Source organism: Macrotis lagotis, chromosome X, assembly GCF_037893015.1.
Source record: "Macrotis lagotis isolate mMagLag1 chromosome X, bilby.v1.9.chrom.fasta, whole genome shotgun sequence".
NCBI classification, from domain to species: domain Eukaryota; kingdom Metazoa; phylum Chordata; class Mammalia; order Peramelemorphia; family Peramelidae; genus Macrotis; species Macrotis lagotis.
Window position 1 is genome coordinate 620,443,705 of NC_133666.1, and position 13,936 is coordinate 620,457,640.

At 34.7% G+C, this 13,936-nt stretch overlaps 1 pseudogene; it reads left to right on the forward strand.

Moving 5' to 3' along the window:
- The first annotated feature begins 1,926 nt into the window (after window positions 1-1,926).
- On the forward strand, window positions 1,927-2,381 carry LOC141496913 (small ribosomal subunit protein uS11-like; annotated as a pseudogene).
- Window positions 2,382-13,936: the final 11,555 nt, after the last annotated feature.

A 13,936-nucleotide genomic window follows, 5' to 3' on the forward strand; every position in this document is an offset into this window, starting at 1 on the left:
GACAGAAAATGTTATCCATATCCAGAGAAAAAAATATGGAGTCTGAATGCATACTATTTTCACTTTTTTTTTTTAGGTTTTTGCAAGGCAAATGGGGTTAAGTGGCTTGCCCAAGGCCACACAGCTAGGTAATTATTAAGTGTCTGAGACCAGATTTGAACCCAGGTACTTATGACTCCAAGGCCGGTGCTTTATCCACTATGCCACCTAGCTGCCCCCATTTTCACTTTTTAAAATTAGTTTTATGTTTTTTTCTTTCTCATGGTTTTTCCCCTTTATTTCTGATTCTTCTTTCACAACATGACTAATATAGAAATGTGTTAAACATGATTGTACATATATAACCTGTATTAGATTACTTGTCATGGGGTAGAGGAAGGGTAGGCAAGAAAATGTGGAACTTAAAGTCTTACAAAAAATCAATATTGAAAACTATCTTTACATGTAATTGGAAAAAAATTTAATTAAAAACCCATAACTTTCAGGTGTGTTGTAAGGATCAAATGGAATAATATTTGTCAAATTGTAAGCACAATATATGTTTGGTACAGAGTAAGACCTCTGTCTCACTGTTTCTGTTTCCCTCCCTCATGTTCTGTCTCTCTGTGTCTCTGTTTCTGTTTTTCTCTCTTTATCTCAGTTTTTCTCAGTCTCTCTCTCTCTCTACATACACACACACACACACACGTATACACAGACACATATATGTAAAATAGAAAAGTTCATGCAGTGGTGATACCTACTTTACATTGCCAAAATTTTTCTTTTTTTGTTCCAATTTTTCTTTTTTTTTCTTTAGAACTTGAACATACTGGGGTAACTGGTGGTGCAGTGGATAGAGCACCGGCCCTGGAGTCAGAAGGACCTGAGTTCAAATGCGACCTCAGACACTTAATAATTACCTAGCTCTGTGATCTTGGGCAAGTCACTTAAACCCATTGCCTTTCAAAAAACAAACAAACAAGCCAACAAAAAAAAAACAAACAGATTACTGGTCCAGATTTGGGGGAATGGGTCAAGAAGAACTATTGCAGAAAGTGAAGCTTATGGGGTGGCTAGTGGCGCAATGAATAAAGAACCGGCCCTGGAGTCAGGAGTACCTGGGTTCAAATCAGATCTCAGACACTTAATAATGACCTAGCTGTGTGGCCTTGGGCAAGCCACTTAACCCCATTTGCCTTGCAAAAACCTAAAAAAAAAAAAGTGAAGCTTAAATCACAAGTTGCAGGAAGACAGAATTTCCAAGAGGCAGATGTGATTCAAGAGTATTATCCATCAAGGATGTTCCATATCTGATTGGCCCATCACAAGGCATTCTTATTTTGAACCAACAGCTCACAGACCTTGAAAAGTACTTCTCCCTGTGTACCCTAGATGGCCCTTTCCTAAGAACTCACCACTGTTAACCTGCCTGAAACTTTAATGGGACTTCTTCCCCACCCACACCACCAAATCCAAGAATTTGCACTGCTAAATGACTTGGATTAATTTCTCACTGATTGAGACTGATTTAGTTTAGGGAACGAAATGGAATATTGCACAAAATATTATGTAACCTCTGATCCAAAACCTATTGATATGGAACTCTCTCTTTATTGGTGGAGGAAAATGCTCAAAGTCTGAGTTAAGACAGGTATTCTCGAACTTCAAGAATCAACATAATCCACAGGGTTCAGTCTTAACAATTCCTAGCCTTCTCAAGTGTGGACCAAGGAAGCAAAGCAGGATAATAGCACCATCAGTTCTAAGCTACAATCAAAAACCTGAAACAATCAGGATACATAAAGCAACAAGCTGGGATACAAAACCTTGACACTTTGACCATCTATGCAGATTGTGCAGAGGCTTACAAAAGAATAGAAGTGAGGACTCTGGGACTTTCTCCTTTCCCTTTCTGGTGTTGGCAGCCCAAGTGAAGGAGTAGAAATGGCATCTTGCAAGGGGAAGGAAAAGAAGGAAGAGCAGGTCATCAGTCTTGGACCTCAGATTGAAAAAGGGAGAAAATGTGTTTGGTGTCTGCCATATCTTTGCTTCCTTCAAGGACCCTTTGTCCATGTGACTGATCTCTCTGGCAAAGAAATCATCTGCCAAGTAACTGGTGGAATGAAAGTCAAGGTTGACAGAGATGAATCTTATCCCTATGCTGCTATGTTGGCTGCTCAGGATGTTGCCAGGGTTGTAAAGAATTAGGCATCACTGCCCTTCTCATCAAACTTCAAGCAACAAGGGGAAACAGGACTAAGATACCTGGCTCTGGTGCACAGTCAGACTTGAGAGCCCTGGCACATTCTGGAATGAAGATTGGAAGAGGTGAGGATGTCACTCCAATTCCTTCTGACAGCAATGGCAGAAAGGGTGGTTGCCATGGTCACTGTCTGTGAATAACATTGCTGGATCATTTTTTGACAATAAAAGTGCACAATGGAAAAAAAAAAGAATAGAAGCAAGGGTTTCCAATAAACATCACACTTGGGAATCCAAATATTTACTGTCTGCACTGAATCCTGAGGTATTTGGTCTGGGAACTCCTCAGTACCTCAAGAGTTGAAGATGGAGGCTAGAGTTCAGCAAAAGGAATGATATATTCTCATTGTATGAGTGAAATGTGAGATAAGTTAGAGGTGCATTCTAAAGAGTCAAGCTCACTGCTTTCTGACCATTCAGAGAAAGATTCACAAGGATTTCTGTCAATGACGGAAAACCTCAGAGATCATCTCAAAAAAAATGTTGGTTAATGTCATCATCATAGAAGCCAGCCAGACTTTATGCATAATCCATAGCAATAATGACTAAGAAAAATGGAAAGATGCGTGCTGATTACCCAACTTTGAATTAAAGGTCTAAAGTAGACCAGTACACTATGCCACAGATGCAAGGTTCCCTAAATTGTTTCCTAGTCAGTCAGTTATTTTTAGTCTTGACTTGTATAAGCGAATACTACCAGATTTCTGTGCCTGAGGAAGACAAGAAAAAGACTGCTGTCATTATCATGAGTCACAAATTCACTGTTTAACTACCAATGGAGGGGGTGGCTAGGTGGCGCAGTGGATAGAGCACTGGCCTTGGAGTCAGGAGTACCTGAGTTCAAATCTGACCTCAGACACTTAATAATTACCTAGCCGTGTGGCCTTGGGCAAGCCACTTAACCCCATTGCCTTGCAAAACCTAAAAACAAAAAACAAAAAAAAAAAACTACCAATGGAAAGCTAAACCATACAAATAAAGTAATTGAGAGACTGAACAACTTTCCTATTTACAAAAATAATCCCCAAGAATAAATGGGGACTCTATCAGGACTATTCACAGAACAACTTATTGCCCATAGGAAAATTAGTTGGACTTTAATAAGCAAGAGGAGAGAGTTGATCACTACTCCTCTAGAAAAAGACTGAGAAAAGGGCCTTCTACCAGCTGCATAAAAACTTTCTAAGGTACATAAGGGCCTTAAAAGTGATGTATCTAGTGAAGGAGATTATGGAGATAGGTCAGGAGACCTGAACCCATAGGCAATTCCTTTCTGGTTCAAAACTATTACAGAGACACTTAGTATACAGATTCAACAGGTCAAAAAATACTGATAGCCAACTTGGCATGACTGCCAGCTCAAGTCTATAGTGATACTGATGTCAGCCCATATCAACTACTAGCTCAGGGATAAAAGTAGAAAGATCAGTCAGTGGCAGGAGACATAGGCCTATTAGATCAGTCACTAAGTGAAATTATGGTGTTCCAGGTAAATCAGAAGATAGAGTTACATATATCTCTTGGTGATAGTTCTAGAAATTATCTATGTGAAATATGCTTTGCCTATAATTGCACATGTTTATTACTGTACATGCAAAGTACTGCATGTTTGTTTCTATTTTGCTATTATGTTCTTCCTATATTTTGTGTTTATACTATCATAATGTCTGTTTGTTAAGTGTTGTTTGTGGGTGCTGCATCTTATAGTTAAGTTGTTTTTATGTGTAGGTCTATTAATATTGTTCCAGCCAGTTAGCTTAGTTAACCATGTTTATTTGTCTTAATTGATTGTGGAGAATTATAAATATTCATATACTTTTTAAATGTGCATGTATTATGTCCTATATGTAGTTAGGTATGTTGTTACTGCAGTATCCTCACAGATAATTATACTCTGAAGAGTGCCATGTCTGTAGTATGCATATATTGTTAATGTGCATTTGTTGTATTTTAGTTTCAACAGGTACTTAAGATTAGTTTTCTGGAAAGCCTAGAAAGACTTGCATGAATTGATGCTGAGTGAAATGAGCAGAACCAGAAGAATATTATATACACTAATAGTAACATTAGATGATGATCAACCGTGATGGACTTATTCATTTCAACAGAACAATAATCAAAGACAATTTTAAGGAACTTGTGATGCAGAATACCATCCATATCCAGAGAAAGAACTGTGGAGTTTAAAGGAAGACCAAAGCTTATTATCTTCAATTTTTAAAAGTTGTCTCATGTATTATATAATTTTGTTATCTCTAATGTTTTCTTCCATTTGGATCTGATTCTTCTTTCACAACACATTCAATTTTGATCTATGGTTAGCATGGTTACAAATGTAAAGCCTATATCAGATTGTTTTCTGGGGCAGAGGGGGAGGGAAGGGAAAGAGTGAGAAAAATTGTAAAACTCAAAACCTTGCAAAAAAACTGATTGGTAAAAACTACTGTTGCATGAGGTTGGAAAAATAAATGAAATATTTATTTAAAAAATATTTTGTACTACACCCAAAGGGCAACAAAAATGAGCATATCCTTTGACCCAGCAATACCACTACTGGGTCTATACCCTGAAGAGATGATGAAAAAGGGTAAAAACATCACTTGTACAAAAAAGATTCATAGCAGCTCTGTTTGTGGTGGAAAATAAACAATATTTAAAGGAGCAGATAGAATTCTAGCCTAGTATCCCCTCCTTCTGAGGACAGCAGAGTGATGGCCTCTGGCCTCAATTTCTTGCTTTCCCTCCTGTCAAATATGAAAATATACCTTAGAGTTAGATGGAAAGAGAAGAGGACTAGAGATGTCTACTCTGCTTTTGTTACAGCCACACCACAAAAACTGACCTTGCTATTTACATAGGGCCTTCTTTCCTACAATTAAAATATTAACCCAAAACTCTACAGAACATAAAAGAACAATACATTTATTTCTTAAAATTATCCCTTATGTTTTTCTTTTTTTATCTCATGGTTTTCTTTCCTATCCCTTAATCCTAATTCCTCATCCAAAAAATGACCAATCATTAAATATGTTAAACACAAATGTATATGTACAATCTTTAACAGACTGTTCATCACTTGAGGGGAGTGGGGTGAGAATCAAGGGTGGAAGGAAATTTTGTAACTTAAAAATATGCATATGCATGTGGATGAAGGTTGAAAAACTTTCATAACATGTAATGGGAAAAATAAAATGTCAATTGAAAAAATATCAAGTAGCTGGTATAGTGGAAAGAGTAGTACACCTGGAATCAGGAAAACTTGGACCACTAAAAAATATTCAAACATGTAAGGATAATATTCAATAATACCAAAGACACAAACTATTAGTGTGAATAATACTGGAATTTTTAATTATAACTTTCAGGTAGTCCCAAATTTTTATATTGTCTCTCCTTAATCTGTTCTTTAGATTAGCAATTTTTTGAGCTATTTCACAGAATATAATAGAATTGCTGGAAAAGCTGGAAAGCAACCTAGCAGAAATTCAATTCAGACTTTGGTTTTATATGATATAACACACCCAATTCCAAATGGTTAAATCACCAAAATAAAAGGTAACTTTTTTTTTATTATAGGAAAAAAACATAGGCAAGAGGAGAATTCTTTTTTTTTTTTAGGTTTTTGCAAGGCAAATGGGGTTAAGTGGATTGCCCAAGGCCACACAGCTAGGTAATTATTAAGTGTCTGAGACCAGATTTGAACCCAGGTACTCCTGACTCCAAGGCTGGTGCTTTATCCATTATGCCACCCAGCCACCCCAAGAGGAGAATTCTTAACTAAATAAAGGATAAAGGTAATCATAGAAGATAAAACAAACAATTTTTATTAAGTAAAATTGGAAAGGTTTTGTTCAAGCAAAGTAAGTGCTTTTGGAAGGAAAAGGGAAATAAAGTAGGAAAATCTTCACAGCAGATTTCTATAAAAAAGGTTGAATATCTAGAAAATATAAATAATTGATAAGAATTTATAAGAAAAAAATCAATTCTATAACAAAAAAACATGAAAAAGAATATGATTAGGCAATGCTCAAATGAAGAAGCTGGAAGTATCTACAACCAAATGAATATGAATAACTACATGAAAAGATATAAAAAGAAATTGAGGGAGGATTCTGGGAAGATGGCAAAGTAGGTCAAAAAATTCCAGACTCTCTAAACTCTCCTCCACAAACAAGAAAGAACTCTGTCCAAAGTGAAGGACAAAAATAACATGGTGCAAAGCAGTTGTTTTCCTAAGACCATTCCTCAGACACAACGTTGCCTGATTATAATAATAAACTGTTAAAAATAAAACAATATAAAAATAAAAATGACTAAGCAAAGGAGAAAGAACCTGACCCTAGACATGGGATAGAGAAGATCTGGGTTCATATTTAGAGGAAGACAGTAAAGTAAAAAGAAAAAAGTCACTTCTACCCCAAAGAGGAACATCAAATTGTCAGAAGCCCAAAAAGAGTTCTTGGAAGAACTTAAAAAGGACTTCAAAAATCAAGGAAGAGAGAGAAGAAAGAGGAAAAAAAAATAAGAGCAATCCAGGAAAATTATGAAAAAAGAGTCAACCAACTGGAAAAAGAAATACAATAATTTAAGGAAGAAAATAACTCCTTGAAAATCAGAATTGGGCAAGGGAAAGTGAATGCCTTTATAAGATATCATTAAATAATAATAATAGAAGGATAAAAATAGAAGAGAATGTGAAATATCTCAAAAAATTGCTAATCTAAAGAACAGATTAAGTAGAAACAATATAAGAATTGTGAAACTACCTAAAGTTGCAATTTAAAAAAAAAAGAATCTTAATACAATATTACAAGAAATTATTAAGAAAAATTGACCTGAAACTGGGAGAGCTCTCCTAAACCCATTCCAAAAATGACAAACTAGATTAGAAGGAACTAGTCCTTAACTGGTCAAGAGTAACATAGACTTGACCTTCTCCTTTGCACATGCTCAAAGAGATCTATCTATTCTTGCTCATCAGTATGATGACCAGGGTGGGGAAACATGTAGGAACCAATTTATCAATTAGATTTGTGACCCCAGTCTATGATTGGCATGAATGGGGCAGGAGCAAAGTCTTTCAAAGTGCATAAAAGAGCTTGTATGTTGGGGTTTCCCCATCCCTCTATCCCACCATGAGAGAGGTGTGCCATTTTGTTAAGATATCTTATTAAAAAACCATTTTAATCACTCTGGGAAAAAAAAAAGAAAAGGAAAAAAAATTGACCTGAAATTCTAGAAGAAAAGGGAAAAGTAGAAATAGAAAAAAAAAAAGCATTAATCACCTCCTGAAAGAGATCCCAGGGTAAAAATTTACAGGAATATCATAGCCAAGTTTAAGTAGGAAAATTTACAAACAACAATGAAAAAAACCCAATTTAAATACTGCAGCACTACAATCAGTATTACACAAGCTCTAGCAGCTTGTTCACTGAAAGACTGTAGGTCTTGGAACAATATTTTTTTTGAGGAGTAAATGAGCTGGGGTTATTACTTATTCAGCAAGATTGAAAATAATCCTGAACAACAACAAATGGACATATTATTAACCATAAGAATGTCAGATATTTGTAACAAAAAGACCAAAACTCAATGGAAATTCAATACACAAGATATAGGAAAAATAAAATTTAAACATTAAAGATCAATTATAAGAGATTGAATAAGGTCAAACTATTAACTTCTTATATGTATTCTCTTTTTGTTTTTGTTTTTTCAAGGCAATGGGGATAAGTTACTTGCCCAAGGTCACACAGCTAGGTAATTATTAAGTGTCTGAGGCTAGGTTTGAACTAAGGTCCTCCTGACCCAGGACCAGTGTTCTATGTCAATGTGGCTGCCACTATCAGTATTCTTAAGATTGTCATTATTGAATGGTAGTTTGAAAAAAGGGGACTGAGCTGAGTATGATTCTAAAAAATAAAACTGATTGGAAAAAAGATAAAAAAGAATAATTATGTCATACAAATGAGGTGTGGAAAGAATTGATAAAAAAAAGAATTGATAGAGGAAGAGGTGTGGGTGGAGGGAAAGTAGGATGGGCAGAATAAGGAATAGATGGGTAAAGGGAGAGGTCAAGGAAGGGATTCTTTAAAAGGGTATGGACTGGGAGGCTAGGTGGCATAGTGGATAGAGCACTGACCCTGGAGTCAGGAGGACATGAGTTCAAATGTGATCTCAGACACTTAATAATTACCTAGCTGTGTGACTTTGGGCAAGTCACTTAACCTCATTGCCTTGACAAAAAAAAAGGAAAGGGAAAAGGGTATAGACTAGAAAGATAGTGGTTTGAGGTAAATTAGATCTATGAAGGGGATAAGGTAAAAAGAGAGACTGAGAAGGACAATAGTGAGAAAAAATAGGATGAAGGGAAATACACAAATAGTAATTATAACTTTGTATGTGAATGGGGTGAAGTCTCCCATAAAAAGGAAATTGATAGCAGAATGGATTAAAAATCAGAATCTACAATGTGTTGTTTACAAAATACACATTTAAAAATGAGATATACACACAGAGTTAAAATAAAAGATTTGATTATCTATTATGCTTCTGTTGATTCTAGAGGTTTTTTTTTTTTTTTGCAAGGCAATGGGGGTTAAGTAGCTTGCCCAAGGCCACAGGGCTAGGTAATTATTAAGTGTCTGAGGCTGGATTTGAACTCAGGTACTTCTGACTCCAGGGCCAGTGCTCTATCCACTGCACCACCTAGATGCCCCCTTGCTTCTGTTGATTCTAAAAAAGATCATAATCTCAGGCAAAGTTAAGCTTAAAATAAATTAAAGTTAAAATAGATTTAATTAAAAGTGAAAAATAGTACAACTACATTATGATAAAAGGTATCATAGACAATGAAACAATATCAATACTGAATCTATATACACCACATACAATAGAATCTAAATTTTTAAAAGAAAAGTTAAATGAATTAAAGATGGAATTAAAGATGAATAGACTTTTAGATAAGCTAGATATCATTGATTTCTGGAAAGTAGTGAATGGGAATAGAAGGAATATCCCTTTTTCCTAGTGGAACATGGTACATTTATAGAAATTGACCATGTAGTAGAGCATAAAAATTTTATAGTTAAAAGCAGAAATATTAAAATGTATCCTTTTCAAATCACAATGCAATAAAAATTATATTTAGTAAGGAACTATGAAAACAGAATAAAAACTAATTGGAGACTAAACAACCTCATTTTAAAGAATGAATAAGTTAAAGAATAATCATAGAAACAATCAATAATTTCATTCAAGAGAATGACTATAATGAGACAATACAGCAAAATCTAAAAAAACCTAAAAAAAATTATGCATTGTGACTATATGGGGTTTGTGCCAGAATGCAAGGATTGTTTAACATAAGGAAAACTACTAATATAATTGATTATATTAATAAAAAAATAACAAAATTCAAATGATTATATCAATAGGTACTTGATAAATTATGAAACATTTTTTTTTATTTTTTTTTTTGCAAGGCAATGGGGTTAAATGGCTTGCCCAAGGCCACACAGCTAGGTAATTATTAAGTGTCTGAGACCAGATTTGAACCCAGGCACTCCTGACTCCAAGGCTGGTGCTTTATCCACTATGCCATCTAGCCGCCCCCCCATTTTTATTTTTTTATTGTATTTTATTTTAGATTTTTGCAAGGCAATGGGGTTAAGTGGCTTGCCCAAGGCTGCACAGTGTCTGAGGCTGGATTTGAACTCAGGTACTCCTGACTCCAGGACCAGTGCTCTATCCACTGTGCACCTAGCCACCCTGAAACATTTTTATTAAAAACACTTGAAAGTATAGGTATCCTAAAAAAAAAAGTGAATGAAAGCATAGGTTTGAATGAATTTTTCCTTACCAAAAACCAAATTATTATTTAATATTTAATATTATATTGGAAATTTAATATTTAATATTATATTGGAAATCCTAGAGGTAGCAATAAAGAAGTTGAAGGAATCAGAATGGGCAATGAGATAATAAAGCTCTCTTTTTTACAAATGATATTTGATATCCTTGAAAAATCCTAAAGACTCAACAAAATAGTTAGGTGAAGCAATAAGCCACATAAATCATCAACATTCCTATATATAACCAACAAACCCCCAAAAAAGAGATAGAAAGACATACCCCTTTTCAAAATAACTCTAGACAGTATAAAATATCTACAAGTACACCTGCCAAAACAAACCCAGGAACTATGACACAATTATAAAAAATTTTAATACAAATAAAATCAGATTTAAATAATTGGAGAAATATTAATTGTTCATGGGTGAGTAGATTTTTTTTTTGGCAAGGCAATGGGGTTAAGTGGCTTGCCCAAGGCCACATAGCTAGGCATTTGTTTTTGCTTTTTTAGAGAGTATTTTTGGGGTAGAGTTAATATAATAAAAATAATATTTCTAAGTTAATTTACTTGTTCAGTGCCATGCAAGTCAAACTACCAAGGAATTATTTTATTGAATTAGAAAAAATGATAACAAAATTTATTTGGAAGCACAAATGGTAAAGAATATCAAAGGAACTAATGAAAAAAATGTAAAGAAAGGAGGTTTAGCAATACCAGACCTAAAACTATATTATGTGGTAATAATCAAAATTATCTAGTACTGGCTAAGAAATAAAAAAGGTAGAACACTTGAACAGAGTAGACATACAATTTACAGCAGCAAACTTGTGTTTGGTAATCTTTTGTTTTACAAGTGTAAAGACATAAGTTTGGGAAATGTCATTATTTAGTAAAAATTATCCAGAGAGCTAGAAAGCAGTCTTGCAGAAATTAGTCATAGACCAATATCATAAACCATCTTGTTAAAGATCAAACAATAAAATAGATTCATGACTTAGGGATAAAAGAAAATATATCAAGAAAATTTAAAGAACAGACTTAAGGATAAACTTATGGATAAAAGAATAATTTATGAATAAACAAAATAGTATTATGAGCTGTAAAATGAATAATTTTTATTGCATTAAACTAAAAAGGGTTTGTACAAATAAAACCAACATAGCAAAGATGATTAAGAAGGAAAGCAGAAAACTAGGGGATGCTTTTATAATTTCTTGTATAAATATCTCATATTTCAAATATATAAAGAACTTTCAAATCTCTGAGAATATGTATCATTTCCCAATTGATAGATGACCAAAAGAGAAATTTTACACCTATCACACTAACTAAAAATTACAGAAGGAAAAAGTAACAAATGTTGATGGGGGATGTGGAAAAATTGAGAGGCTTGTTCACCTTTAGTAGAACTGTGAACTAATTCAGCCATTTTGGAGAACAATCTGAAATTATAGCCAAAGAGTTATTAAACTACCTATACCCTTTGACCCAACAGGTCCACTATTAGATGTTTCCCATGATGATCAGGGAAAAAGGAAAAAAACCTATGTTCTCAAATGTTTCCAGCAGTTCTTTTGTGGTGGCAAACAACTAGAAATTGTGGGAATGGAATTTGTGGATCTGTGAACATGATAAGATGCTATAAGAAATGGTGAGCTCATGCTTTTGAAAAAATATGAAAAGACTTTACATGAAATAATGAAGAGTGAATTGAGCAGAACCAAAAGAATGATGTATACAGTATTATATACCAGAAAAACTGATTATCTAAGTGAAATGCATGGATACTCCAAATTACTATTGATTAGAAAAATGTAAATTAAAACTGCTCTGGGGTATCACCTCAAACTTATCAGGTTGGAATGAAGATAAGGAAAGTGATAATGTTGGAGGGGAATGTGGAAAAATAGATACATTAATTGCATTGTTCTTGAAGTTGTGAACTAGTTTAATCATTCTGCAGAACAATTTGGAATTATACCCAAAGAGCTATAAAAGTGTAAATACCCTTTGAGTCAGCAATGCCATTAAGTCTATATCACAAATAGCTCAAAGAAAAGGGGAAAAAAATATTTATAACAGTTCTTAGTGATGGCCAAGAACTGAAAATTGAGGATATCATCAGCTGGAGAATGGCTGTACAAGTTTAAAAAAATACATATTAATAATAAATTTTATATAAAATAAAACAAAAGATTAAACAGGGAATGACTTCATCCCTGTTTTCTTTTAACTCTCCTTGTGCATGATAAAATTTGGAAGGGCTGTGAAAGGATTGACTCTTCATTCTGACAGCCTGGTGACTACTTTTCATATGGCAGCTAGAACAAGGGGCCTAAGTTTAATGAGCTCAAACATGAATTTAGTTGTGTCAAACTTTGTTACTTTGCCTGATCATAGGGGTCTGAACATTGATCTTGAGATAGACACAGCTAGGCTTTGACATAATCTAAATCTGGTGTATTTGAGAGGTCTGGAGGTTCTGGTCCTCTGTTGATCCTAGTTAGAATCTGGGAGGTGTCCCTGGCAACTACTTTCTTGCTTCTTAGAGAAAATGACTACTGGATGGTAGAGCCCCAAGCACTGGCCTGTCTTGCCAGAAGACATGATCTTGTGGAGAATTGTTTGCACAATGCAAAACTGAGATAAAATTCAAAATGCATATTCAGCAATCCTGTAAACAGCTTCATGTTTTAGGAAAAAACAAGTGGTGAAGTACATAGAGCACTGACCCTGGAGTCAGGAGAACTTGAGTTCAAATTTGACCTCAGATATTTACAAATTGTGGGACGGACCCTGGACAAGTCATTTAACTGAGAGAGAGAAGAGAGAGAGAGAGAATGAGAATCTTTTTCTTTTTGTTTATATTTGTGTCCACAGAGATTACTTAGCACAGTATCTCCATGGAGCCTGATACATAATGAGTTTTTAATAAAACTAGTTGTCTGCCTGTTTGCCTTCAGTTTATCAAGTTTGCAATGTCCATTAGGCAAGAGATGATATATAGGTCTAAAGTTCAGGGGAAAGCCTGGACATGGATATATAACCCTGGGAGTCATTGTCATTGAGATAGTTAAATCCATGAAAGTTATGGGTTTACCAAAAGAGAGAACATCAGAGAGAGACAGAAAAAAGACTAGAAAAAGGCCAGAAAGTTGAGGACTTTCCCCACTTGGGGTGTTTAATGTGATTGAGAAATCAACAAAAAAGACTAGGAAAAAAAACAAAAAACAGTAAGACAAGTAGTAGAAAAATCAGGAAAGAGTAATGTCAGAAAATTCTAGAGCAAGACAACAATCAGGAAAGGACAGTCAGCAGTATCAAATGGAACAAATAGATGGAGTACTGGGAAAAGATCTAGAGATCTGACAATTAAGAGAGCATTTGGTAACACTTTACAGAATATCCTCTAGACCTATAGTCAAGCATCCCCAACCCACCCTCATTATTTATTGGGAACAGCAAATGTTTAACTAAGAAGAGGATTTGAGTTAGTCAGTCAAGAAACATTTGCAAGATATAAAGGTTAAGGGTGACCCCCTTTCCACATTTGAGTAGATCACTTTGTACCCACTGCAATGGTTATAAAACTTTGAGTGGGCTCATTTGCACCTTATAAAGACTATATAAGTAACTAATTTGCATGTGGAAAGGCCAGGAAAGCAGGTGAGCTTCCAACAGAAACAATGAACTTGCCCCAGGGCATAGATTGTCTCAGAACCTTTGTCCCACCCATTCATTTTCATGGACAAAAACAAAACAAAACCAAAAAACCCAATAAACAAACTGGGGAATACTGAGCCTGGGAGTTGTTTAGTGATTACTGGGCAAACAGCA